This window comes from Sturnira hondurensis, unplaced genomic scaffold (genome assembly GCF_014824575.4).
Source record: "Sturnira hondurensis isolate 20B ecotype Veracruz unplaced genomic scaffold, ASM1482457v3 Scaffold0008992, whole genome shotgun sequence".
In the NCBI taxonomy this organism is placed as follows: domain Eukaryota; kingdom Metazoa; phylum Chordata; class Mammalia; order Chiroptera; family Phyllostomidae; genus Sturnira; species Sturnira hondurensis.
The window spans coordinates 4,540,242-4,566,723 of NW_028081623.1; the positions used below are offsets into that span (position 1 = coordinate 4,540,242).

General features: G+C 37.8%; 1 protein-coding gene and 1 non-coding gene across 2 annotated transcripts in view; both read right to left on the bottom strand.

Annotated features, from left to right (window-relative positions):
* Positions 1-26,482, bottom strand: part of RALA (RAS like proto-oncogene A) — a 113,926-nt gene that overhangs the window by 65,163 nt on the left and 22,281 nt on the right. The gene's annotated exons all lie outside the window — the stretch shown is intronic.
* LOC118994025 (small nucleolar RNA SNORA38) lies at positions 587-717 on the bottom strand. Its single transcript, XR_005067984.1, has one exon. It is a non-coding gene; the product is annotated as a small nucleolar RNA SNORA38 (small nucleolar RNA).

Genomic DNA, 26,482 nt, shown 5'->3' on the forward strand with positions numbered 1-26,482 from the left:
ATCTGATCTGCTGGCAAATTTGTAAGCTCCACCCTCAAAATATACAGAAGGCCCTGGCTGGTGTAGCTCAGTGCATTGAGGGCCGGTGAACTAAAGGATTGCGATTCAATTCCCAGTCAGGGCACATGCCTGAGTTGCAGGCCAGTTCTCAGCAGGGGACCCACGAGAGGCAACCATACATTGATATTTCTCTCCTTCTCTCCTTCCCTTTCCCTCTAAAGATGAACTTTTAAAAAATCTTTAAAAAATATACAGAAGACTTCCCATATTACTGAGAATTTTAGCCTTACAATGGTCTAAAGTCCTAAATTATTTCTCATTCCTTCTACTAGAAGATTAACACAAGGCTTACTCCCTCACCTCCTTTAGTACTCCTCTCTGTAGAATTTAAGATTCATCAGGGCAGAAATTGCTTTTTTTTTACACTAAATTAAAACATGCCTTTATTGAATAAAACTTTATTGAATAAAAACACTCTACAGACACATGATCTGATGGATTAGGTTTACATTACATGCAATGAAGCTGGACATGATAGTATATTAACATGGAATGCTAAACAAATTAATATTTCTTGTTTTTCTTCCTATGTGGGGTGGTTGATCTTGAGCCTTCGGGGAACAAGCTGGCCCTAGACTTCTCCATGTCCATGTTTCTTTGCTTCCAATTCTTACCTGTCCGAAGACAGGGGACCACAGACACACCTTTGTAGGAGGCTACAAATTAGTATTTCTCATTGTACAAAACTATTTATGTACATGGCATGCAACAAAAAAGGTATGATACTCTGCATTTTCGCTAATCATCTGTGATTAGTTTTAAAAGGCATTTGAAAAAACTAGAACATTTCTTTAAGACACATTTCAAATTAATTAGTTACATGTATACTACTGAACCTCCTTCTATCTCTCTTGCATACTAAATAAAATCTTAGTGCAAACATCAAAGTTGCTGGTCACTCCAAAAGACTATTAAATTCATAACAGAATATAAGTTCTGAATTAATGTGCATTAAGTAGAGCAAAACTAAAAGTCCAGTTACTGCAAAATTCATTTAGGCACACTTAATAGTCCATTCTATTTCTTCTAAATCTCACATTAATTACTAAAGCCTATTTATAATACTAAAATTCTATCATTCAAGCATCAATGACTACATTTCAGAAAAAGAAAATTATTCATTTCAGCAATAGTATTACTGCTATATTCCAAGAAAAAAAGAAAGAACAAAGAAAAAGAACAAACAGAAGAAAGAAAAAAACCAGTACCCATAATATGATACAAAGGCAGAAATTTTTCTGTTTACTATTATATCTCTTAGCCTGTCTCATAGTAAGATAGTGCCTGTCTCATAGTAAGTCCTTAAGAAATATTTGTTGAATGAGTGAGTTATCTGTGAAGAGACAAAAAAATATTTTTTAAGTTGATGAAAAACTTATTGGCAAAACAAACTGTACATTAACTTTTTTCATTTCCCATTTCACAGTGTTTTTTAAACAAATCAACTTCCCTGATTTACAGCAGAAAGAAGACTAGAATGTGAGTAAGTAGTCCTAGATTCTACCACATATGAGCCTCTAAAGACTTTAGTTTTTCTGACTTACTAACCTTTAATGACCGTAATTTTCACATTTGTAAAATAAGAACTGAACCAAGAAACTTGGACCCCTATAAAGTCTACAAACTTCCAAAACTTAGCATATGGCTTTAGAAGCTTATGAGATGACACATGCTCCTCAAACACAGAGGAATCTGACCACAGACTTTAAAAAGATTATGGTGACAGGAAAGTACAAGTCTGACTTCCTGAAAAAAATGTCCTGTTTTATAGGTCATACCAGCTGATGATTTGGTAACACAGAAGTGAAACAAACACTTAAAATGTTCAAGGCTTTATGTTAAATATTTAAAAAGTTACTTCTAGTATTCAACAATAACACTTGAAGGTAGGTAGGAATTTTCATTCTTTGTTTACATTTTTGTAATAGACCATGTAAACGAGCCCCCCCAAAGTTATATAATGTGTCCAAGATCACATAGCTAATAAATAAACAGCTGAGCTAGAATTCAAATACAGATCTATGCAACTCCAAACCTACATCATTTCCAATGTACCATAAACCAAAAGTTTTGGTTACAAGGGCACAACATATCTGGGATAGCCACAGATACCAAAGTGATCTTCTGATCAGAGAGGAAACTAGTTAGGCTTTACCTCTAGTATATTTCCAAAAATCATCTTCATAGCTGAGTCACTCATCAATATGAAGGACAGTTATAGAATTCACAGAATAAGTCCCATAATGGCAGAAGCTGTGCAGATGTCCGACTAGAAAGAACCTGTTCATAAACTCAGTTATGTTTCATAATACAAATGAATATATATAACTGATTATTTTTAAAGAAAACTAAAATTTATAGATGAATGCTTACCATGTTCTAATATTTCATAGTATTTATTTATCAAAATGACCCTATAAGGCAGGCATCAGATAGATGAAAACATAAGCTCATAAGACTATACAAGGGATAATGTATTTTCAATATTAACTATCAACTTCTGGCCAGGATGGAGGCGTAGGTGGAAACACTGTGCCTCCTCACACAACCAAGTTTAAAAAGTTTTAGTAACAAAAACGCAACCAAAACACAGAAAACTGAACTATACAGAAGTCCTACAACAACAAACCGTTTAGCCAGACCGGTAAGAGGGGCAGAGCCAGCAGCTGGAAGAGCGGGGTTGTGCAGGAAAACTCGACCAGACCAACCCAGGTGCATGGGTGGGGGTGGGCAGATCCCAGACGCGGGGTGGCAACGGGCAGACCCAGTGAGGGCACAAGGCAGCAGGCTAACCGCAGTCACACATTCCCACGCAGATAAACCAGGCGAAGGAGCCAGCAGTGAGACAGACCATGCAGGCCCCAGCAGCGGGAAGCAGCAGAGGGCACCGCCATTGCCCCTCTTTGACCCTGCACCTACATATAGGGTCACAACCCAGAGATTGAGTTGCCACGCCCTGGTGAACACCTAGGGCTCTGCCCCTCGTACATAACGGGCACAAACAGACCAAAATGTTATGGGGCTCAAGAACTCAAAGCACCAGAGCCAATAACTCTAAGTGACCAAGAAATAGCCAGCCTATCAGATGCACAGCTCAAAATACTGGTGATCAGGATGCTCACAGAACTGGTTGATTTTAGTCATAAATTAGAGGAACAAATGAAGGCTAAACTAATTGAAATGAAGAGAAATGCACAGGAAACCAATAGTGATGGAAAGGAAACTGGGACTCAAATCAAAGGAGTGGAAAAGAAGGAAGAAAGAAATGACCAAACAGAAAAGAATGAAGAAACAAGAATTCAAAAAAATGAGGAGAGGCTTAGGAACCTTCAGCACATCTTTAAATGTTCCGACATCTGAATTATAAAGGTACCAGAAGGGGAAGAGGAAAAGCAACAAGTGGAAAACTTATTTGAACAAACAATAAAGGAGAACTTTTCCAATCTGGCAAAGGAAATAGACTTCCAGGAAATTCAGGAAGCTCAGAGAGTCCCAAAGAATTTGGACCCAAAGAGGAACTCACCAAGGCACATCATAATTACATTAGCCAAGATTAAAATGAAGGAGAGAATCCTAGAAGCAGCAAGAGATAAAGAGACAATCACCTACAAAGGAGTTCCCATCAGACTGTCAGCTGATTTCTCAAAAGAGACCTTGCAGGCAAGAAGGGACTGGAAAGAAGTATTCCAAGTCATGAAAGGAAAGGAGCTACATCCAAGATTGCTCTATCCAGCAAAGCTTTCATTTAGAATGGAAGGGCAGATAAAGTACTTCTCGGATAAGATCAAATTCAAGGAGTTCATCATCACCAAGCCCTTATTATATGAAATGTTAAGGGGACTTATCTAAGAAAAAGAAGATAAAAAATATGAACAGTGAAAGGACAGCAAACTCACAGTTATTAACAACCATACCTAAAACAAAAGCAAACCAAGAGGACAGCTAGATCAGGAGCAGAACCATAGAAATGGAGACCACATGGAGGGTTAGCAACAGGGGATTGGGAGGAGGAGAAGGGGGGAGAAGGTACAAAGAATAAGTAGCATAGATGGTGGGTAGAAAATAGACAGGGGGAGGGCAAGAATAGTATGGGAAATATAGAATCTATTGCGACACATGGACATAAACTAAAGGGGGGGAAAATGGTGGAGGAGGGGGTGTGCAGGGTGGAGGGGAATGAAGGGGGGGAATAGGACAACTGTAATGGTATAGTCAATAAAATATATTTAAAAAAATATTAACTATCAGTTGAGTGGAGACCTGAATAGAGTCCATCTCTTTCCAACTACAACTGATTGTATCTTGGATATTCACAAGATACTGAAACTCAAAATGATTTAAACAGCATGTTCTTTCTCCCACATCCCCCATTTCAATGAATGGCATCATCACCTACTCAGTCTCAGGGACCCACATTGGAAATTCAGTTATTCTTGATGCCTCTTGCTTAACTTTTCGTGTACAATTCACACTTACATCCTATATATCCTACCTCCTTAGTATTTAAAATTCAGCTTCTTTCTCAAACCTCAACTCAATTTAGGACATCATCATATCAGCCTGAATTATTCCAACGGTCACATTATCCCAACCTAAATACTTGACCACTTCTGATACATTTCCTGGAACAGGGATCTTGGGAGCAGGCTTATATATGCACTCCAGGATGAATATAAAATGAGCCACTGGAGTATGGGAAAATATTAGAACTTGTATTTACATGTTTCTAATCTTAAAAAATGAAATAAATTAAGCTTTATTAATAGGCAATGTACGGATTGAGACTGACATCCTCACTGGGTCTCGGTCAAATGTGGAGTTCAGGAGGGAAGACAGTGAGTGTTACAAGAGGTGGAAAATAGTGCTCCACTAATTGTACATCTACTTTCAGAATATTAGCGTATTTGCATTTACAATATCTAGGTAGGTGATTTATAAATAATTACCTAAGTTTCATCCAAAACAACTTTACAAAATGGAGAATTTAAGAAATCACAAACTGAACAGATTTAATCAAGGGCAGGTAAGCAAGAAGACAATGGCAGAGCTTTAACTTCTTTCACTCCTAGTGTAAGTTTTTTATCAGCATAATGGAAGAAAACAATTACAAAGTAATCAGATCTGAGAAGTAGGTCAAGCTGAAATGGAAGACTACTTGTAATATGGATTTACAGATCTATGAGTAATTCTGTATTAGTTAGGTTTAGGTATGGCTGCCAATGACAGAAAGCCCAAAATTAAGTTAAAATGTAGAAATTAATTTCTGTGATAATATAGGTGTATGGAGATAGGCAATCTGGAGTTATTATTGTGGCTCCAATATTATCTAGCAACCAGCATCCTTCCAGTTTTTTAGTGGTTATCTGTCCTCACGGTACAATATGAATTTCAACAGTCATTACAAAGTTTAAGGCATGCAACCCTACTCTTACTTTGAGGGCCCTTCCTGAAAGTTTCACGCATCATCACTACTTGATTTCACTGGCCAGAAATTAGTCACCTAGCCACAGTTACCTGTAAGAAAAATTGGGATACGTAGTCTTTATTTTGGGCAGCAAGTGCATGCATGCCCTGCCAACACTTGGGAATTCTTTTACAAAAGAAGAGGGACACTGACACCAGCCATACTAACATATATTGTAAATGATAAACCTCATTGTTGTTCCTTGAGTCTGTTACCCAAGAGTTAACTACAATATTAAAATACAATAGATCTGAAAATTGAAGTTTTTTCCCAAGTCAGCCTGGTGCAAACCAATTTAAGGCAAATCTGACCTGAACAGATGAAAGACTATGGGGGCTGTCCAGAAAAAGTCCAGCCATTATTAATATAATAAGAATGGTTTGCATAACATCGATGTAACCTGGCAGCCAAGGAGAGTGGACTGCAATGCTCATGCATTAGCAATGATACTTCACTGTACTAGTCAGTGGGGGCAGTAGATGCTTTGAGTGAGCATGTGCACTGTGGCCATTGTACTCAAAATGACTGAGTGAGTAGGGCAATGAATCTGCATCAAATTTTGCCTTCAGCTTGAACACTCCTCCACAGAAATATTCAGGTGATTCAGAAAGCCTTTGAGGATGACACAAAGAGTGTCATGCAAATAAAAGTGTGGCACAAACACTTCAAAGATGGTTGAGAATCTGTTCAAAGTGACTTATGTTCTGGAAGGCCTGCAATGAGCACAACACCTGAGAATGTTGAACATGTATGGGCTGCAATCAACAAAGATCAGTGACTGACAGTGTGAGAACTAGAAGCTGATCTGGGGATTCCAAATATTACTGTGTCCAAGATTCTGATGCAGGATCTTGGCATGAAACGTGTCATGGCAAAATCTGTTCTGTGGCTTCTGCTACCACAGCATAAGGAACATCACACTGCAGTTGCTAATGACACTGGGAGAACTGTGTGAGACTCCAAGGTGCCTACTTTGAAGGGGATTGAGGCATCATTGTCCTATGTACAAACGTTTCTTTTATCTTCTTCAATAAATGTATTTTTCGTATTACATGGCTGAATACTTTCTCGGCGGACCTTGTATTTGTATTATTTAGTTACCTCATATAGTACAATCACACATTTTACCGCAGAAACGGTATTTGATTAAAGGGCACTGCAACAAATTATGTAATATTTAGTATAAGCATGAAATTATCTTTCTTAAATTCTAAGAATTCTGAATCCTAAGACACATCAGACCTGGAAGGTTTTAGATAAAGGACTATGGAACTGTAGTAGGAAATAATCAGAATTGTTATGGTATTTAAAGCTAAGTATCCAGAACCAGAACACCTCCACACTTTTTAGTTATCTATAATTTTTTTAACTTACTGATTTTAGAGAGAAGAAAGGAGAGAGGGAGATAGAGACAAAGAAACATCAGTTGTTGTTCCACTTATTTATGCACTCATTGGTCGCTTCTTGTGCGTGCCCTGACTAGAGACTGAACTTGCAACACTGGCATGGTAGGATGACACTCTAACCAACTGAGCTACCCGACCAGGGCTTAGTCATCTTTAAAGTAATGCAATACTGAATCAAAACTTCATATAATTTGTCTAAACTTAAGTGCTTGCAAGCATTCTTTAAGGCTTTTTAATAATGAGATCCGGCCCTGGCTGGTGTAGCTCAGTGGATTGAGTGCGGGCCTGCGAACCAAACAATTGCGGTTCGATTCCCAGTCAGGACACATGCCTGGGTTGCAGGCCAGTTCCAGCAGGGGATGCGTGAGAGGCAACCATACATTGACATTTCTTTCCCTCTCTCCTTCCCTTTCCCTCTAAAGATGAATAAAATCTTAAAAAAGAAAGAAATCATGAGATCCACATCACACTCCATTAACACTTGTTCTTCCTGCCATGGTAAAAATGGCTAACATGTAGAAAATAAAAGGTGTATTAAAATGCATTCCACTATCAACAAATACTGCTAAAAACCACAAAAGGTTTTGGTGACAAGAATAAGATTCTTACACACATAGATAAAAGTACAAATGCTTCTAACGTGTCAGCTAAAATATTTTATGGATTCTACAATAATATTATATACAAAAACTGTTTTTATTTTGAAAAAGAAAGAGGTACCACAGAAGATACTCATCAAAAGTAAATTATTTCTTTGACAAAAACAATGCAATACATGGGAAAACTATGTAAATATATCACTGATGGGGATATTCGAACAAAGCAAAGAAGGGTTCTAGGGTAAGCATGTAGAGGCAGTGCCACATATGAAATACATTCTCTGCAAAATTCACAGCTTTCATAACAAAACTGAAACTGGAAATGCACAAAATGTCATAATGTCATTAATATGGTTCAATTTATAAAAAGACCTTTAAAATACAGAAAAGAAGAAATCATATTCCCACTCATTTTGTGACACCAATACCATCTTGACATGAAAACCTGAAAAGGACAGGGAAGAAGAGTACAGGCCAACTTCTCATGAATGCAGATGTAAAAATACTAAAATATCAACAAACCCAAATGACTTGAAAAAGTTAACACACTGCGAACCAACTGGATTTATTCAAGAATACTAGGTTGGTTTACACATTCACAAATCAATGTAATTCACAAAAAGGGAGAAACATCTCAACTGATGCAAAAAAATGCATCTAATAAAATTCAATATTCACTCACTGAAAATCCTTAGCAAACTAGAAATTGAGGAAACCTCTTTAAACTGATAAATAATATTTACAAAATTTTGAAAGGTGAAATAGTAAGTATTTTCCCCATGAAGTAAGGGATAGGACAAGATTGTCCACTACCATCACTTCCAGTTAATAACACCATGAAGGTTCCAGTTAGTGCAATATGTAAGAGTGAGAAATAAAAGGCAAAAGATGGGATAAGAAAAGGTGAAACAGATTATTCATAGGCAACATTCCAGGAGAATCAAATAATCAGTAGTAACAATTAAACTTAGCAAAATTGCTGGAAATAAGGTTCTAACTTATATTTTTAAAATAAAAGGTAATTACTAGATCAAGAACCTAAATGTGAGACCTAAAACAATACAACTCTTAGAAGAAAACAGAGGACAAAAGTTTCACGGCATTGGATTTGTCAATTTCTTGGATTTAACACTGAAGACACAGGTAAGAAAAGAAAAAATGGACAAACTGAACTTGGTGAAAATTAGAAAATGTTGCGCATCAACAGTGTAAAAATAAATACACATAATGGGAGAAAATACTTACAAATAATATATAAGGTATTATTATCCAGAATATATAGAGAACACTCCTAAGAATCAATAAAAATACAAATATGATTTAAAATGGGGAAAGGACTTGAATAGATATTTTTTCAAAGAAAAGAAATGAATGGCCAATGATCACATGAAAAGATATTTAAGGTTACTAATTAGGGAAATGCAAATCAAAACTATCAGATACCACCTGACATCTGTTTGGATGCCCACTATCAAAAATCAAATACAGAAAATGGAAAACAAGTGTAGGTAAGGATGCAGACATATTAGAACACTGTGTACTCTTGGTAGAAATGTAAAATGGTACACCCACTGTGGGAGGCAGTATGGTGGTTCCTCAAAAAATTAAAAAAGAATTACCATATGATCCAGCAATTCTACTGCTAGGTACATATCTAAAAGAATTAAAAGCAGGGTGTTGAAGGGATACTTGTATATCCATGTTCTTAGCAACATTATTCACAACAGTTAAAGCACAGAAACAACCAAAGTGTCTGTAGACAGGTGAATTGGTAAGCAAAACTGGTATATACATACAGTGGAATACTATTCAGCTTTAAAAAGCAAGGAACTTATGCAATATGCTACGACATGGATGGACCTTGACGCCATTATGTTGAGTGAAACCAGTCACACACACACACAAAATACTGTATGATTCCATTTTTTTGAAACATTAAAGAGTGGATAAAATTAGAAAGACAAGGTATAATAAATAGTGGTTACCAGGGACTAGAGTGAGGTGAAACTGGGGAGTTATTATTTAATGAATACAAAGTTTCAATTTTATAAGATGAAGAGTTATAGGGATGAGTGGTGGTGATGGTTGCACACATTAAATAAATGTGAATTTATTTAATACTAATAAATTGTACACTCAAAGACAGCTAGGGTGGGGGGAGTGGTGAGGGGAAAATGGAGACAATTGTACTTGAACAACAATAAAAAAATTTTTAAAAAAGAGAAATAAAGAACAACCTGACAGTAGTAACTAGAGGGGTGGGGGAGATAACGGGAAAGAAGGAGAAGTGTTATCAAGGAACATGTATAATGGACCCATGGACAAAGCCAAAGAGGGGTAGGACTGAAGGTTGGAGGTTGGAGGTTGGAGGTTGGAGGTGGAAGGTGGGAGGTGGGAGGTGGGAGGTGGGAGGTGGGAGGTGGGAGGTGGGAGGTGGGAGGCGGGGGTGGGTTGGATGGGGGAAAGTGGTGGAAAGAAAATGGAGATAACTGTATTCAAACAACAATAAAAAATGATTAAAAATACATTAAAAAATTTAAAAATACTTTTAAAAAGCCCACTATGAAAAATAAACTATGTACTGTTGTTTAAAGAAAATGATCAAGCTAGTAAATATTATGTATATTTTACCACAAAAAGGGTGGAACCAAAAATTTACATAAAATAAAAAAATAAAATATTAAAAATATGTACATGACTGTATTCATTATTGACTGCTGCATAACCGATCACCCTAAAATTCAGTGGTTTAAAATAACATTTATTTTAATTTGAGAAGCTTAGCCAGAAGGCTCTAGTTCAGCAGGGACTCTCATGAGGGTGCAGCCAAGAGATGTTGGCATGCCATGGCGGGTGTGGCTCAGTGGACTGAGTGCTGGTCTGTGAACCAATGGGTTGCCAGTTTTATTCCCAGTCAGGGCACATGCCTGGGTTGCAGGGCATGCAAGAGGCAACCACACATTGATCTTTCTTCCACACTGATGGCAGACTGCAGCTAACTGAAGGCTTAAACAGAGTTGGAGGATCTTCTTCCAAGATGGCTTGGAAGGATGGCTCGCTAACAATGGCTACTGTGGCAGGAGGCCTCCAATGACAACTGGCTTCCTCCAGAGTGATACATGTGAACAAAGCAGAAGCTGCAATGTCTTTTATGACTTAGTCTTGGAAGATACACAATGTCATTTGGTTGACCCTATTCAATGTGTAAGGAAACCAACACAAGGGATTGAATACCTAGAGGCAAAATCTTTGGTGGGCATTTTGGAGGATGGTGATTTTACATAAAAAACTGTAAAATAATGCAGAGAAATTTTAAAGACTACTTAAACAATATTCTAGGCCACGGTTATAGGTTGGAACATTCATTACCGTAAACATGTTTATCCTCCCCACTGAATTTACCAATAGATTCAATGCAGTCACAATAAAAATCTCAGCACTTTTTTTGTAAAAATTAATAAGCTAATTTTAAAATTTTCACAAAAATGCTAATGCCAAGAACATACAAGATGATTTTGAAGAACAGCATCAAAGTACTACAGAGGATGGCAAACTAAGTTGCCTGTTTTTTTTCTGTAAGTTGATTTAATTTTTTATAATACACTTTTTAAAAGAATTGTTGAAACACTCTCAAATTTACAGAAAAATTACCAGTATAATACAAAAAACCTTTCTTCCTTTAGCCATTTGGGAGTAAGTTACTGATATGATTGATATTCCATCTCACCTGAACGCTTTTGTGTTTATTTCCAACAAACAGACAATCTACTGCTATCATCATTAGGAAATAAACATTAATACATTCCTACCACAGAATCTTCAGACCTTATCCAAGATTCTACACTGGGTTAGAATAATGTGTTGTATTTAGTTATGGCATCTTTTTGGTCTTATTCAGTCTGGAAGACTGCCCCATACTTTGACTTTCAAAAACTTGACAATTTTGAAAAATTATCACTCAATTATTTGTAGAATGTCTCTTCAAAAAATTTTTGTCTGACGATTATATTCAGATTCTGCTGTTCCTTCTGTCTGCATTTCTTTTTTAATACTTTTTTTTAGAACAGTTTTATGTTCATAGCAAAATTCCTCATTTGTAAATAAAGTTTTATTGGGACATAACCACTCCATCTGCTTATGTATTGTCTACAGCTGCTTCCTATTTACAACAGCTGAGGCGAGTACTTGATTATAACAGAGACAATCTGGCTTGCAAAACCTGTAACATTTAATATCTAATATTTGGCCCTTAAAAAAAAAAGTTTGCTGCCCTGGCTGGTAAGGCTCAGTGGATTGAGCACCAGCCTGTGAACCGTTCCAAGAGGCAACCAACAGAGGGATGTTTCTCTGCACATCACTGTTTCTCTCCCTTCCTTCCCCTCTCTCTAAAAATAAATATATAAAATATCTTAAAAAAAGTCCGCTGACTCCTACTCTATTGACTATCAGGCTGTTATAAAGCTACAGTTGCTCTGGACAACATGGCTCAGCTGGTTGGAGTGTCATCAGGTAAACCAAAATGTCACAGGTTCAATTCTCGGTAAGGGTGCACATCAGAGAAAAACCATTTGATGCCTCTCTCACATGACGTTTCTCTCTCTCTCTCTCTCTCTCAAAGCAATGCAAAAAATATCCTCAGGTGAGGATTCTAAAAAAGACATTACAAAGCTACAATAATTCAGGCAGTGTGGTATTAGTCAATGGAAAGACTATTCACTAACGGAGTTGGCAAGCTTTTACTGTTATACATGTAAATGTGTAAAATGCACTCACTTTGGAAGATAATCTTGCCAAAACACCAACTTGAAAATTAATTTTGAACTTGTTTAAATCTACAGTGTCACTGGATTTTCAAAACATTTATTAAAAGCACACTCATAAAAAAGGAACACGTTTTGATGAATGTGAAAAAGACTGACAAGGAAAATGAAAATAAGATAAATTTTATTTAAAAATCTGTTCCTAATTGTTTGATAAAATTGAAACTGAGTACTATCACTAAAGAAACATAACCAATAGCTAATTCTCCCATTTTGATCTATATATCTTCATGAGACATCTATTTCAGCTATGACAGCTATTAAAACAAATATAAAACAGACTGAACCTAAAACCAAGGCCTCTGAATCACGATGTTACAAAGAATTAACCTCCACTACAATGAACACTCTATATAAGCAGGAATTTTTGTATATTTTACAGTGTACTATATCCCTAGCTCCTGGAACAAGACATAGGTAATTGTTACATTTATTTTTAATTTTTCCAACCTTACTGAAATATAACTGACAAAGATAAATTGTATATATTTAATGTGTACAACATGATGATTTAATATACTAATTATGTTATATGAATGAGCCAAAACTTTCAAAAGTTATTATAAAGTACATTTAATTACACTGCTCATTAAAGTAATTTAGTGCAAACAAAATGTTTTTACACTATTAAAAATAAAATTTTATTACTTTTATTAATTTTAATCCCCAAAGATATGGTTATTGATTTTAGAGAAACAGAAAAGAGAGGGGGAAAGGCAGGGGGGGGAGAGAGAGGGGAGGGAAAGAGGGAGGGGAGGGAGAGGGAAACATCAATTGTTTATCTTCCTTATGCACCCCAACTGGGGATTTAACCTGCAGCCTAGCTATGTGTTGTGACTGGTAACTAAATCCGAAACCTTTTGGTGCACGGGACAATGCTCCACCCAACTGAGCTACCTGGCCAGGGCAAAATTTTAAAACAGCTTGTAAAACCCCTCATTATTTTCTAATTTATATTTTGTAGTTTATAATGTACACATGCACATGATTTAAAATTCAATACACACATGGCAGTTTCTAGAATCCTGAACTAATGGGTACATGATCAAAAATAGTTAACTCCTCTGCGGCAAAGGTACTCAAAGCGTACCTAGTTCATGAAAAAGAAAAAGCAAATTTGATAGCATATACTGAAATATACAGATAAATGTGACAATAATTTTGTTCAATTTTTAAATGGGCTTGTTTTCTATCTTTTTAAATTTTCATTTTTATTATATTTTACAAAAGTATCAGCTGCTAAGTATAGACATTTTAAAAAATAGTCCTTCACCAGAGATCATCTCAGAAGCACTGATACAGAGAACAGTCAAAAGGCAACAGTGTGGTCAGAATGCTTCCCAATTTTTTTCAATGGCTCACTGAGGGCCTGAGATAAGGCACTTTATGATGTACCTACAACTCTCCCTACTCTCTCCTTTCAGGCTCTTTTCTCTCTCTTCCATACCTCTCAGGAATGTCACTTAATTCACTGCATGAATTTTAGTCCTGGTCCTGAATACTCAACATCCAACCCAACCATATGCATCTCCTTAACCCAGGAGTGTCAAACTCATTTTCACTGGGGGCCACATCAGCTTTGCGGTTGCCTTCAAAGGACCGAATATAATTTTAGGACTGTATAAATGTAACTACTTCTTAAATAGGGGCAAGGAGCTCAGTGCTGCCAGGGTAGAAATAAGGTGACAGGCCAGATAAACAAAGTGGAGGGGTGGATTCAGCCCACAGGCATTGTGTTTGCCATCTGTGCTTTCACCAAACTCCTATTCATTCTCCTTGTGGTCACTTCCTAGAAGACTTTCTCTGTTCATTTAAGCCTAAGTTATGTCCTGTTGCCTACATGTATCTAGCACAGTGAGTAACTGGCACACAATATATGCTTTTTCATTCAACGAACATTTATTAAGCAAGAGCTATGCTTACCTTGCTACATCATAAGGTCTCCCCCAAAATGTTATTACCTACTATTGAAAACATACTCTATTAACTAAATGGATGTTGATCAGATTCAAATATTTAAAAAGAGAGCACACAAGCTATAATTTTTATAAAGCATTTTTTTACTATATCTATTGATTATGCTACTACAGTTGTCCCATTCCCCCCCTTCACTCCCCTCCACCCTGCACACCCTCTCCCACCCACATCCCCCCCGCTTTAGTTCATGTCCATGTGTCAAACATTAGTTCTTTGGCTTCTACATTTCCCTTACTATTCTTACCCTCCCCCTGTCTATTTTCTACCTACCATCTATGCTACTTATTCTCTGTACCCTTTCCCCCTCTCCCCCCTCCCACTCCCGTTGATAACCCTCCGTGTGATCTCCATTTCTGTGGTTCTGTTCCTGTTCCAGTTGTTTGCTTAGTTTGTTTTTGTTTCAGGTGTGGTTCTTAGTAACTGTGAGTTTGTTGTCGTTTTACTGTATGTATTTTTTTATCTTCTTTTTCTTAGATAAGTTCCTTCAACATTTCATATAATAAAGGCTTGGTGATGATGAACTCCTTGAACTTGACCTTATCCGAGAAGCACTTTAGCTGCCCTTCCATTCTCAATGAAAGCTTTGCAGAATAGAGCAATCCTGGATGTAGGTCCTTGTCTTTCATGACTTGGAATACTTCTTTCCAATCCTTCTTGCCTGCAAGGTCTCTTTCGAGAAATCAGCTGACAGTCTGATGGGAACTCCTTTGTAGGTAACTGTCTCCTTATCTCCTGCTGCTTCTAGGATTCTCTCCTTATCTTTCATCTTGGGTAATGCAATTTATCTTGACTAATGTAATCTTGGGTCCACCTTCTTTGGGATTCTCTGGGCTTCCTGGAAGCCTATTTTCTTTGCCAGATTGGGGAAGTTCTCTTTTATTATTTGTTTCAACAACTTTTCCACTTGTTGCTCTTCCTCTTCCCCTTCTGGTACCCCTATAATTCAGTTGGAGCGTTTAAAGATGTCTTGGAGGTTCCTAAGCCTCTTCTCATTTTTTAAAACCTGTTTCTTCATTGTCTTCTGACTGGGTGTTTGTTTCTTCCTTTTGGTCCACACTGTTGTGATCTGAGTCCCAATTTCCTTCCCATCACTACTGCATCCCTGTGCATTTTCCATCATTTCACTTAGCACAGCCTTCATTTTTTCATCTAATTTGTGACCAACTTCAACCAATTCTGTGAGCATCCTGATTACCAGTGTTTTGAACTATGCATCTGAGAGGTTGGCTATGTCTTCATCACTTAGTTGTATTTGTTCTGGAGCTCTGATCTGTTCTTCCATTTGGGCTTTTTTTTTTTTTTTTTGGTCTTCATGCGCCTGTTACGTAGTGAGGGGCAGAGCCTTAGGTAATCGACCTGGCTGGGTTGTGATGCTGTATGTGGGGGAGGGGTATGAGAGAGAAGAATGGCGCTTGCTCTACTCTGTCAGATTTCAGTCACGTCCTCTGCTTCCCACAAGCAAATTGGGTCCTTCTGGTGCTGATCCCCATGTGGGCTGGCTTGTGTACATTCTAGGACCTTGTGGGTCTCTCCAATGAACTCTCCTGTGAGGCTGGTAGTTTCTCCCAGCTCCTCAACCCCGCAAGTATTTTCAAGCAGTGGTTTGAGGCTTTATTTCCCTGCACTGGAACCCTGGGTTGTGTGGTCTGTCCCACTACCCAGTTTATTTGCGCGTGAACGTGGGACCACTCGGTCTGCCAGCCACCTTGTGCGCCATGCCCCCTTCCACAATCCACCACCTGCCGCCTTGCAGTGAGACCTCTCCGCACCTCCTACTGGTCTGCATGAATGTGTTTTCTTCAGCTCTTTGGGTGTCGGACTTCCATATTTTAACTTCCATACAGTTATATTTTCTGTCAGTTCTGGTTGGTTTTTGTTACCTATGCCTCCATCTTGGCTGGAAGTCCTGACAAGCTATAATTTCTAAAAGTTAAAAAATACCTCAATAGCCCTGGCTGGTATAGCTCAGTGGATAGAGCACGGGCTGCAAACCCAATGGTTGCCAGTTCGATTCTCAGTCAGGGCATATGCCTGGGTTGTAGGCCAGGGCCCCAGGAGAGAGTGCATGAGAAGTAATCACACATTGGTATTTCTCTCCCATTCTTTCTCCTTCCCTTCCCCTCCCTCTAAAAATAACTATATAAAATCTTTAAAAAAAAACCCTCAATTACCATTATTCTTTCCTTTCTCATTTCATTTACAAAACCACTACTGCCAATATGTTCCACTTTGGGGATGAAGAAAACACAGTAAAAAGTCTGATCTCAAAATTAGTTTCATATGGCTGCCTTAGCAGGAAATGTTTTTTTTTTTTTCCCCCTGAGCGCAGCTATGGCACCTCCAGACTGTGACACAGACTTAAAACATACATTTACTGACTAATATTATAAAAATAAACTGTAAAAAGAAAATATGCCTAAGCATTTTCATGTATTTGATAATATGTTATACTGACATTAAGTTGAAAAAAATGAGCCTTGAATTCTAAACTCGAACAATGTTACAATTATAGTCTCAACATTTCAAACCAAAGAGAACTTAACATTTTTAAGGTTTCAGAAAGTTATCAAAAATTCTACCTGTATCTTATTTCTTAATCTATCAATGTAAGGAAACAGCACAAAGTAATTTAAGCAGAAATTGGGTTTCCAAACTTTTGCACAAATCTGTCAAATGGTGACATACATTGTACACTGACACTTTTTGATATGAATTTACTAGAATGTCACTAAAAATATAGATAAGTTTACTATCCTACAGTCCTCAATGGTGGTAATGCTCTCACAAGGATTTCTTCAATCAAAAGATGACACTATAAATATTCTGGCACTGTATATTTTAACTAATCATTTTTATTGGAAAAAAAACCCCTGTAAATAGTTGTATCAATGATTTAAATATACAATGAAATTACATACAGTTTAAACTCATAAGAATTAAGACTGTATCTACTTGACTACTTATAGCAAAAGAGCTACCAAATGTACAGGAGGGATTTGGAAGAAAATGAGATGATGAAACAAATTATTTCTGGAATAATAGTCTTATTTTTCTATTTCCCAACCGAAAAGAAAGCAACTGTTAACTAGGTAATTTAAAAAGTACTCACATACATTTTTACAGGAAAATATAAACTATGTCTTACTTAGCCTAATATTTTCTCTAAATACTTAATAACTGACAGCAGAGAGACTGGACCAAAATGTGCTAAGACATAAAGGGGAAGTCAAATTGTGATAAATCTTAACACATCCAAGATGGGAAAGCCTTGATAACTTAGCCACAGTTACAAGAAATGATACATGATGAATTCATAGATTACCCTCCCAAATCAATAATCAGTGAATGAGTACCCACTATTTGCCAGTTATCTTATTATACTTAACACTTAACATACACACACTAAAAAATAATCTTAATATTCCAAAGAGACAATAATCAATGAAAAACAAGCAACTGAGTCATCAGAAACAGTATTTGGGTAAGACCATGTTTTAATTTTTAAATTGTATTACACATAGATTTTGAGTTCAAAATTGTATGTCTCACAAACTCCTCAACTTTACTAAATAATTTTTTTAAAGTTGATAAACCAGAATTATAATGATTAATAATTATCCTATTCTTGGAGGCTATTATGAGTTGAGGGCAGTTTTCTTGGATTCAATAGCCCCAGGATATGGAACTCTCAGTTCTCCTATGGTCATTTTATACTCCTTCTGCCTCGTTTCTTCCTTTCATGGTTGTCTCTCATGGATTCCATAGTGAGAAATCAATTACTCACTGATTACTTGCCTCCAAATTGTTTGGAAGCAAGCTAAAAGGCATATTGTAATAGATATAAAAGTTAAGCAGGTTCTGAATGATGGCCTAATTATTTTCTTGAGCATGGGATGCATAGCAGCTTTTAGAGCTAGGACCTTGTCTTTCTACTTCAGATGCTTAAAGATCCCATATTTTGCCACGTATAATGTGTACATGTTGGGAACTGCCCTGCCTGGTTTCAGAAGCCATAATCCCCCATGGCTAAGGCTAAGTAAAGGACCTTGGGACCACAAGCCACTTAGGAGACAAAGCTTATCTTCCTTGTAGGGGCACCACCTCTACCCCCTTTCTCTTCACCCTGCTTGGCCCTGGGTGGATGACCGGTTAGCCAATGACAGGTAAGATTCTTCAAAAGAGGGACGAACTAAGGCACAGTCACAAAGGGGCCCTCAGGGAAGGACTTGAGGAGCTATAGAAAATAGGGTTGATGGACCCTCGCCCCTTGGCTTTGACGTAGCCTGAGTCCTACTCATCCTGTCTGCAAGAAGTCTCCTCATCTATTGGCTGCCTTACTTCCCCTACCTCATTTAAGCCCCCCAAAATGCCTTAAGCCTGAAACAATGTTGGAGGTGGGTGTGGCCCTGTGCTGGAAAGGGCAGGATTCCCTAGGGCAATCAGACCTAAGAAAGAATGCATAAAATCTTATGAAACCTACTTTGCTAATACCCTCAATTTAAATGATAACAGTCCAAGCAGGAAGTGAGTTTGTTTCCCAAAGTTTTATGGCCCTTTAACTATCTGACCCTAACTCAGAATAAGCCCTCAGAGTTCTCTGAATTTTATCTATTGTTTAACTGTTGGAGACTGCTCTGCCTGGTTCTAGGAATTGTATCTCAACCTCTTGTGGCTAAGGGCGAGGGACGACCTTTGGAATGTGAACCACAGGAGACAAAGCCTGTCTCTGGTAGCAAATGCTGCCTCAGCTTCCTCCCTGCCCCCAAAGCTTGGTCGAAGTCAATGACAGGTAAAACCCCTCACAGTGGGGGGCAACCTAAGACAGACTTGATCGCTTGGGAAGCCTTCATGGAAGGACTGGGGGGGGGCTGCAACAAAGAGCAATGGACTCTCGCTCCCCGGCTTTGACATAGCCTGGGTCCCCCTGTTCTCTGGGAGAAGCGCTTCCTGGCTCTAATCCCCTTAAGCCTGAATACCAGTTGGGAGAGGTGCAGCTCCTTGCCTTGTTAGAGCATGTCTTGGGGAAAAATCTGGTATCACCAAGACTTCCTGATAAACCTGTGAAATCTGCTCTGCTAAGAGTGCTTTCATTCATATGTTAAGGGTTTGAGCAGGAAACCCTAAAACTCTGTTCCTGACAGACTCTGACCCATACTAAGCCCTCAGATTTCTTTGAAATGTGATCTACTGTTTGATCCTTGCTGCACTGTATTCTTGTGTATTACAACCCAATAAAAAGCTCAACACCTTTTTCCCCTGAGAAACTGGCCACCGCTCATGACCTTTTTCCTCTGGAAAAATGGCCACTTCTCCTCCCCAAGCAGATCACATCATGTCTCAGTCATGATTACTCTTATCCGTAGCAGCTGGGGGGACTTATGAGTTAAGTTGCCCCCACATTTAATCATTTCTGCTTGACAATGACTGATGAGCTTTACATATCCACCCTGTATTCCTGTGCAAATTGAACCCAAGAAAAGCCTGTCCAGGCAAGGGTCGAGGCACTCCAAGGCTTTTCTCCTCTTGAGAGAGAAGCCGCACTGTCCTTTTTCCTCCACAGGACTTGGTAGTCCGTGTGAATTTGTTGCATCTCATCTATAACGCCACGGACCCCAGGATCAGCATCATGTACCCATGTTTTTGGCCCAAACTTTCAGGGAAAAAAACCCAAAATTTTTGTTTTAAGTTTTTATTTCAATTATTTATTTATTTATTTATTGATGCTTGGTTTTGTACTATAAAAAATTTTGGCATTTATTTTTGGACATTATGGTACAAGAAATTTTATGTGACAAATAATTACAAAACATAAGAACAGATATATTTCAGATATGTATACTCTTACTTTTCCTTCAAAAACTTGGGCAAAAAAAGTGCACATTATGCATGGCAAAATACAGTATGTTGTTTTTCCTTATTGGTATGTTTTAAAATCTTACTTCATAATTCTTAATGCTGTAGCCTTAACTTTCCTAATTTACCTCATAAAGTTGTGTTTGAATGATTAAATGGAAATAATGAGTCTAAAATCACTCAGCTTAAAGCCTGGCCACAGAAGCAAATCTACAGATTCTACTGATTTTCTCTTCTCTAAGTTTGTTTCATATTTTAAGTTGTAAAATTTGACCTACAAAGAAGTGAATGTTACTGTATTAATTTAAAATGCTGTAATCAGGATGGTAAGGCAATAACTAACAGGCAGACATTTTGAGAAGCCATCAAGAAAGTTATCTGTCACCTTCAATAACTTGAAAAAAGATGTAGACAAAACGAGTACCCTAAATTCTGTCAACAGCCGTAAATACTCAAAAATATGTTCATGTACTAAGTGTTTCTCCAGAGATCAAACAGGGAACAAAGAGAAATCACAGGACAAGAGACTTCAGTTCACAACAAGAATGGACTTTTAAATTAAGATATCAAAAAAATTACGCAAATTTACATAAAATCATTACAAGTGTTTAAGTGATGGCTAGTGGTTGGGTAATTTTGAGGAGATTTTTATAAAGGGTAAAAGAATATACTAGATGACCTTTAAGGACCATTCCAACTATATGAGAGATGTTGCATTTTACACAGATAATCTAAAACAAGTAGTTTCATTTTCACACTGAAAATACATTCTTAAGAGTACTGAAAGAGTATGGGAGCAACTCAAAAATGCCACATGATATCCAAAGTTACTGGTTCAGTTTCATGAAAGTATTTACATATCAGCTATATCTGTGTATTAAGAGTTTAGATAAGAAACACTTCAGGTGATAAAGATTATTCCTTTTTTGACTTCCGGCAAGATGGAGGAGTAGATACACACACTGTACCTCCTTGCACAACCAAAACAAAGACAACAACAATTTAGAAACAACCAGAAATGACAGAAAATTGAACTGTATGGAAGTCAGACTACCAAGGAGTTAAAAATAGACACATTCATCCAGATCGGTAGGAAGAGCGAAGTCAGGCACTGGGGCACAGAGGGATCGAGACACAAAATGCGGTGGCACTGGATGTGAAAGGTGTACCGGGTGCGCAAAACGGCAGTGGGCGGACCCTGGGTATGGGGTGGCAATGGGCAGACCCAGCAAGATGGTGATTGTGAGTCACTGTGTGCAAGGGGGCTGGCTGACTGGGTGGTGGTCCCACATTCTCACACAGATAAACCAGGCAATGCTGGGGAACGAGACAGACCAGGCAACCCAGGGTCCCAGCACTGGGAAATAAAGCCACAAAACACTGATTGAAAACACCTGTGGAGGTTGAGGCACAGGTATAGACTTCCAGTCTCACAGGAGTTCACTGGAGAGACCCACAGGGTCCTAGAACACACACGAACCGACCCACACAGGAATCAGCACTAGAAAGGCCCAGTTTGCTTGGGGGAAAACAACAGAGGGAACTGAGATCGATGGACAGCACAGCAAGTGCCACTGCTCCCTCTTGGACCCTGCCTCCATATACAGCATCACAACGGGGTTGCCGTTGCTGATCCTGGCTCCTGGGGTCCGTGGCGTTATGGATGAGATGCAACAAATTCACACGGACTACCAAGACTGGGTTGCCTCACCCTGTGCAACAACTAAGGCTCCGCCCCTCACTACGTAACAGGCACATGAAGACAATAAAAGGCCCAAACAGAAGAACAGATCAAAGATCCACAGTAAACAAAACTAAGTGACCAAGAGATAGCCATCCTATCAGACGCCCAGTTCAAAGCACTGGTGATCAGGATGCTCACAGAACTGGTTGATTTTAGTTGCAAATTAGATGAAAACATGAAGGCTATGCTAAGTGAAATAATGGAAAATGCACAGGGATCCAATAGTGATGGAAAGAAAACTGAGACTCAAATCAATGGAGTGGACCAGAAAAAGAAACAACCAAACAGAAAAGAACGAAGAAACAAGAATTCAAAAAACTGAGGAGAGGCTTAGGAACCTCCAGGACCTTTTTAAAGGTCCCAACATCCAATTATAGGGGTACCAGAAGGGGAAGAGGAAGAGCAACAAGTGGAAAAGTCATTTGAACAAATAATGAAGGAGAACTTCCCCAATCTGGCAAAGAAATAGACTTCCAGGAAGTCCAGGAAGCTCAGAGAGTCCCAAAGAAGGTGGACCCAAGGAGGAACACACCAAGGCACATCATAATTACACTGCCCAGATGAAAGATAAGGAGAGAATCTTCAAAGCAGCAAGAGAAAAGGAGACAGTTACCTACAAAGGAGTTCCCATCAGACTATCAGCTGATTTCTCAAAAGAGACCTTACAGACAAGAAGGGGCTGGAAAGAAGTATTCCAAGCCATGATAAGAAAGGCCCTATATCCAAGATTACTCTATCCAACAAAGCTTTCATTTAGAATGGAAAGCAGTTAAAGTGCTTCTCAGATAAGGTCAAGTTAAAGGGGTACATCATCACCAAGCCCTTATTATATAAAATGTTAAAGAGACTTATCTAATAAAAAGAAGATCAAAAACATGTACAGTAAAATGACAGCAAACTCACAATTATTAACAACCACACTTGAAACAAAAGCAAAAACAAACTCAGCAAACACCTAGAACAGGACCAGAACCACAGAAATGTGGTTCTCCATCTGAGATCTCCATCTCAGAAATGGGAGATCACATGGAGGGTTATCAACAGGGGAGTGGGAGGAGGAGAGAGGGGGAAAAGGTACAGAAAATAAGTAGCATAGATGGTAGGTAGAAAACAGACAGGGGGAGGGCAAGAATAATATGGGAAATGTAGAAGCTAAAGAACTCATGACACATGGACATGAACTAAAGGAGGGAATGTGGATGGGAGAGGGTGTCCGGGGGCAGGGGAATGAAGGGGGGGAAATGGGATGACTGTAATTGCATAATCAATAAAATATATTTTTAAAAAATCATTCCTTTTGGGGGGCAGGAAAATCACAATTACATCAACAGTGTCATTACCATCAGCATACACATCATATACCCAATGTCATAAAAAGGAATTGGGAACTATCCTTAAAAAATACATTTCAAAGACGAATCATATAAAAGATGGACACTGACAGAGTTTAAGAGTCCAAATAAATGAAAAAGGAGGGGAAGGAAACTAATTATAAAAATAATTGATTTCAGCAATCTGCAGGAATGTAGGGATTCGAAACCAGTTGGTATATCCCATTCCAAGAAATAAAGGAATGCTCACGAGGAATTAAAATTAGCCTTCACTAGTAGCACTTTTTCTTTAGCAAACTCATGTGATCTTTGGTTTAATCTAAAGCATTCTACATATCTTTTCCCACCTCCCATAGAGGTAAAGGGCTGACAACCTATATTACCAATGATAATTTGATAATTATGTAGCAGATTAACAGGCAACAAACATGATTTTTTTACAAGAGTAGGTTTACAGTTGTAAGCATGCAAAATAGTTTATTTTTGTATTATTTTTTATTATTGTATTCTTTTGCATATAAAGAACCGTAAACCTACTTTTGCTCCACCCTGTATTAACCTTCTATTCATTACTTTTGGTTTACTCTCATAAAAGTGGACAAAAAAAGACACAACACCCCTAGCACAATATCCCTAAAGAAGTGGACATAATATCTGTCTGGACATATTACCTCTTCCTCCAGAGGGAACCGCCTGTCCTTACTGCATAATTAATTGATTAATTAATTAACAAGTTTGAACTTCTAATTATGGATGGACAAGAGTAACCAAAGATGATGCTAAGTTCAACACAATGTTTCTATTCTTACTCTTACCAGTAAGGTGCAGGGTATAAGAAACTAAGTTTTTAAAAATTGAAACTTAGCACTTTTGTGTACATGATGTCAGTTGTTCTTTATATCACCAAGAGATGTAAGTGGGATGGGTGCTCTTTATTGGCCATCATACCTATACCCATACCCATAACTTAAATTAATTTTAGGTATAACATTATACCTATGCCCATAAAAATTAATTAATTTTAGAGAGAGGAGAAGCAAGGGAGAAAGAAATGGCAAGAAACATGGATGTGAGAGAGACCACTGATTAGCTGCCTTCTGTACATGTCCTAACTGGGGACTGAAACTGACCTGCAAGCCAGGCATGTGCCCTGACCAGGAATCAAACCAGCAACCTTTCTGTTTGCAGGATGATGCCCGACCAATTGAGCCACACTTAGTCAGGCTCCATATTGAATTATAATGGGAATATAAATCAGGCTGTTCCACCTTCCTCAAAAGCAGAGCAAGAGACCCAGGCCACCCAGAATACTCCCTTTCTTGGGCTCTTCAGGTACGACTAGTGAAGAAGATTGGCTCTTCCTGTTGTCTTGAGAAGAACTGAAATCTGGAGAGGAAGGTTGTCACTACATGAAGAATCTATCAGGATGAAAAAAGCAGCAGAACTGAGGAAGGGAGAGAAAAATAGCAAAGTTTTGTTTTGCTTAAAGTAGGCTAAATTGGATTTCTGGCTTTTGCAACTGTTAAAGGACCCCAATATCTATGATGTATTTCTATTTGCTTCTTGTGGTTGAGAAAGGAATAGTTTCTTACTGCTTAATTGCAGAATAAAGAGGAAGGTGACTATCACTGCCATAAACTACTGACTCTGCTTCAGTGCTAGACATATATGGAAGAATTAAAAACAGAAATTTAGCAGAAATTTATTATTCCAAACCCCACAAAAAGCCCCATGGCAAATTAGAATAAAAATTAAGCATGGTTCATGGTTAACATCATCACAATAAAATGTATAGCAGCCTGTGAGAATATCTTTGCAAATCACGTATCTAGTAAACAACTTGTATCCAGAACACACGAAGAACTCTTTTGACTCAATAATGAGAAAACCCACTTTTTAAAAAAATAGGCAAAAGATTTAAGCAGACATTTTGCTAAAGAAATTATGTGAATGGCTAATAAGCACATGAAAAGATATTCAAACACCATCAGTCATTAGGGAAATGAAAATTAAAACCACAATGAGATGCCATTTTATACCCATCATAATTACAATAATGGTGATGATGATAATAACAATAATAATAATAATAATCATAGTAATACAACTGTTGGTAGAGATGCAGAGAAATGGGAGCCCCCAAACATCACTGCTAGGAATCCAAAATGTGCACTTTGGAAAACAGTTTGGCACTTTCTTTCTTTTTTTTAAATTGTTGTTCCAGCACAGTTGTCTCCACTTGCCCCCACCACTCTCCCCCACCCCATTCAACTCCACCTCTCAGCCTCAATCCTACTCCCCTTTGGCTTTGTCCACAAGTCCTTCAGAGATGTTCCTTGAAGATCCTTCTTCTTCTTTCCCCCATTATCCCCCTCCCAGCTCCCTGATGGTTACTGTCAACTTGTTCTTTATTTCAATGTCTCTGGTTATATTTTGCTTGCTTATTTGTTTTCTTGATTAGGTTCCACTTATAGGTGAGATCATATGGTTACTTGTCTTTCACTGCCTGGCTTATTTCACTTAGCATAATGCTCTCTAGTTCAGTCTGGCACTTTCTTAAACGGTTAAACATAAATGTACCACCCAAATAAATAAATAAACAATTATAAATAAAAGGCAAAAAAATTTAAAGAAACAAAAAAAAATTAAAGAAAGAAAAACAAATAAAAAATTTTAAAAAACAAACAAACCAACCATCCAATCAAGCAATCCACTCCTAGGCATTTTCTTAGGTGTTACAATAGTATTATGGATATACAGGAGTATGCCTTTATTTTCTTGAAGATGCAAGCTGAATTACAAAGAGATGAATTCTCATGTCTCCAACCTTCTTTCAAATAATTTAGGGAAATAAAGCATTTGTCTATACTTAGACAAAGCAAATGTGGCAAAACAATAATTGGTAATTGGTGAATAAAGGCATTCAATATACAGCTCAACTTTTTTTGTAGGTTTGAAATGTTTCAAAATTCAATGTTGGGGGTAGGGAGTGAACTCTTATTTTAAAATGTAACCAAATGTAAAAGGAATAACCAAGGCAATTCTCTGTGCATTTCAGAAAAAGGTATACAGTTGATGTTTAAAGACCTTTATCGCTTTGGTCTATATGATAACCTAGAAAAAATAACAGAGGGAACAAATGGGAACTAAAAATAATTATGCAGAAACTTAGCAAATGGAAGTTTGATGAAAACACTACTGCTAACAAATACTTTTTGAAATACTTTA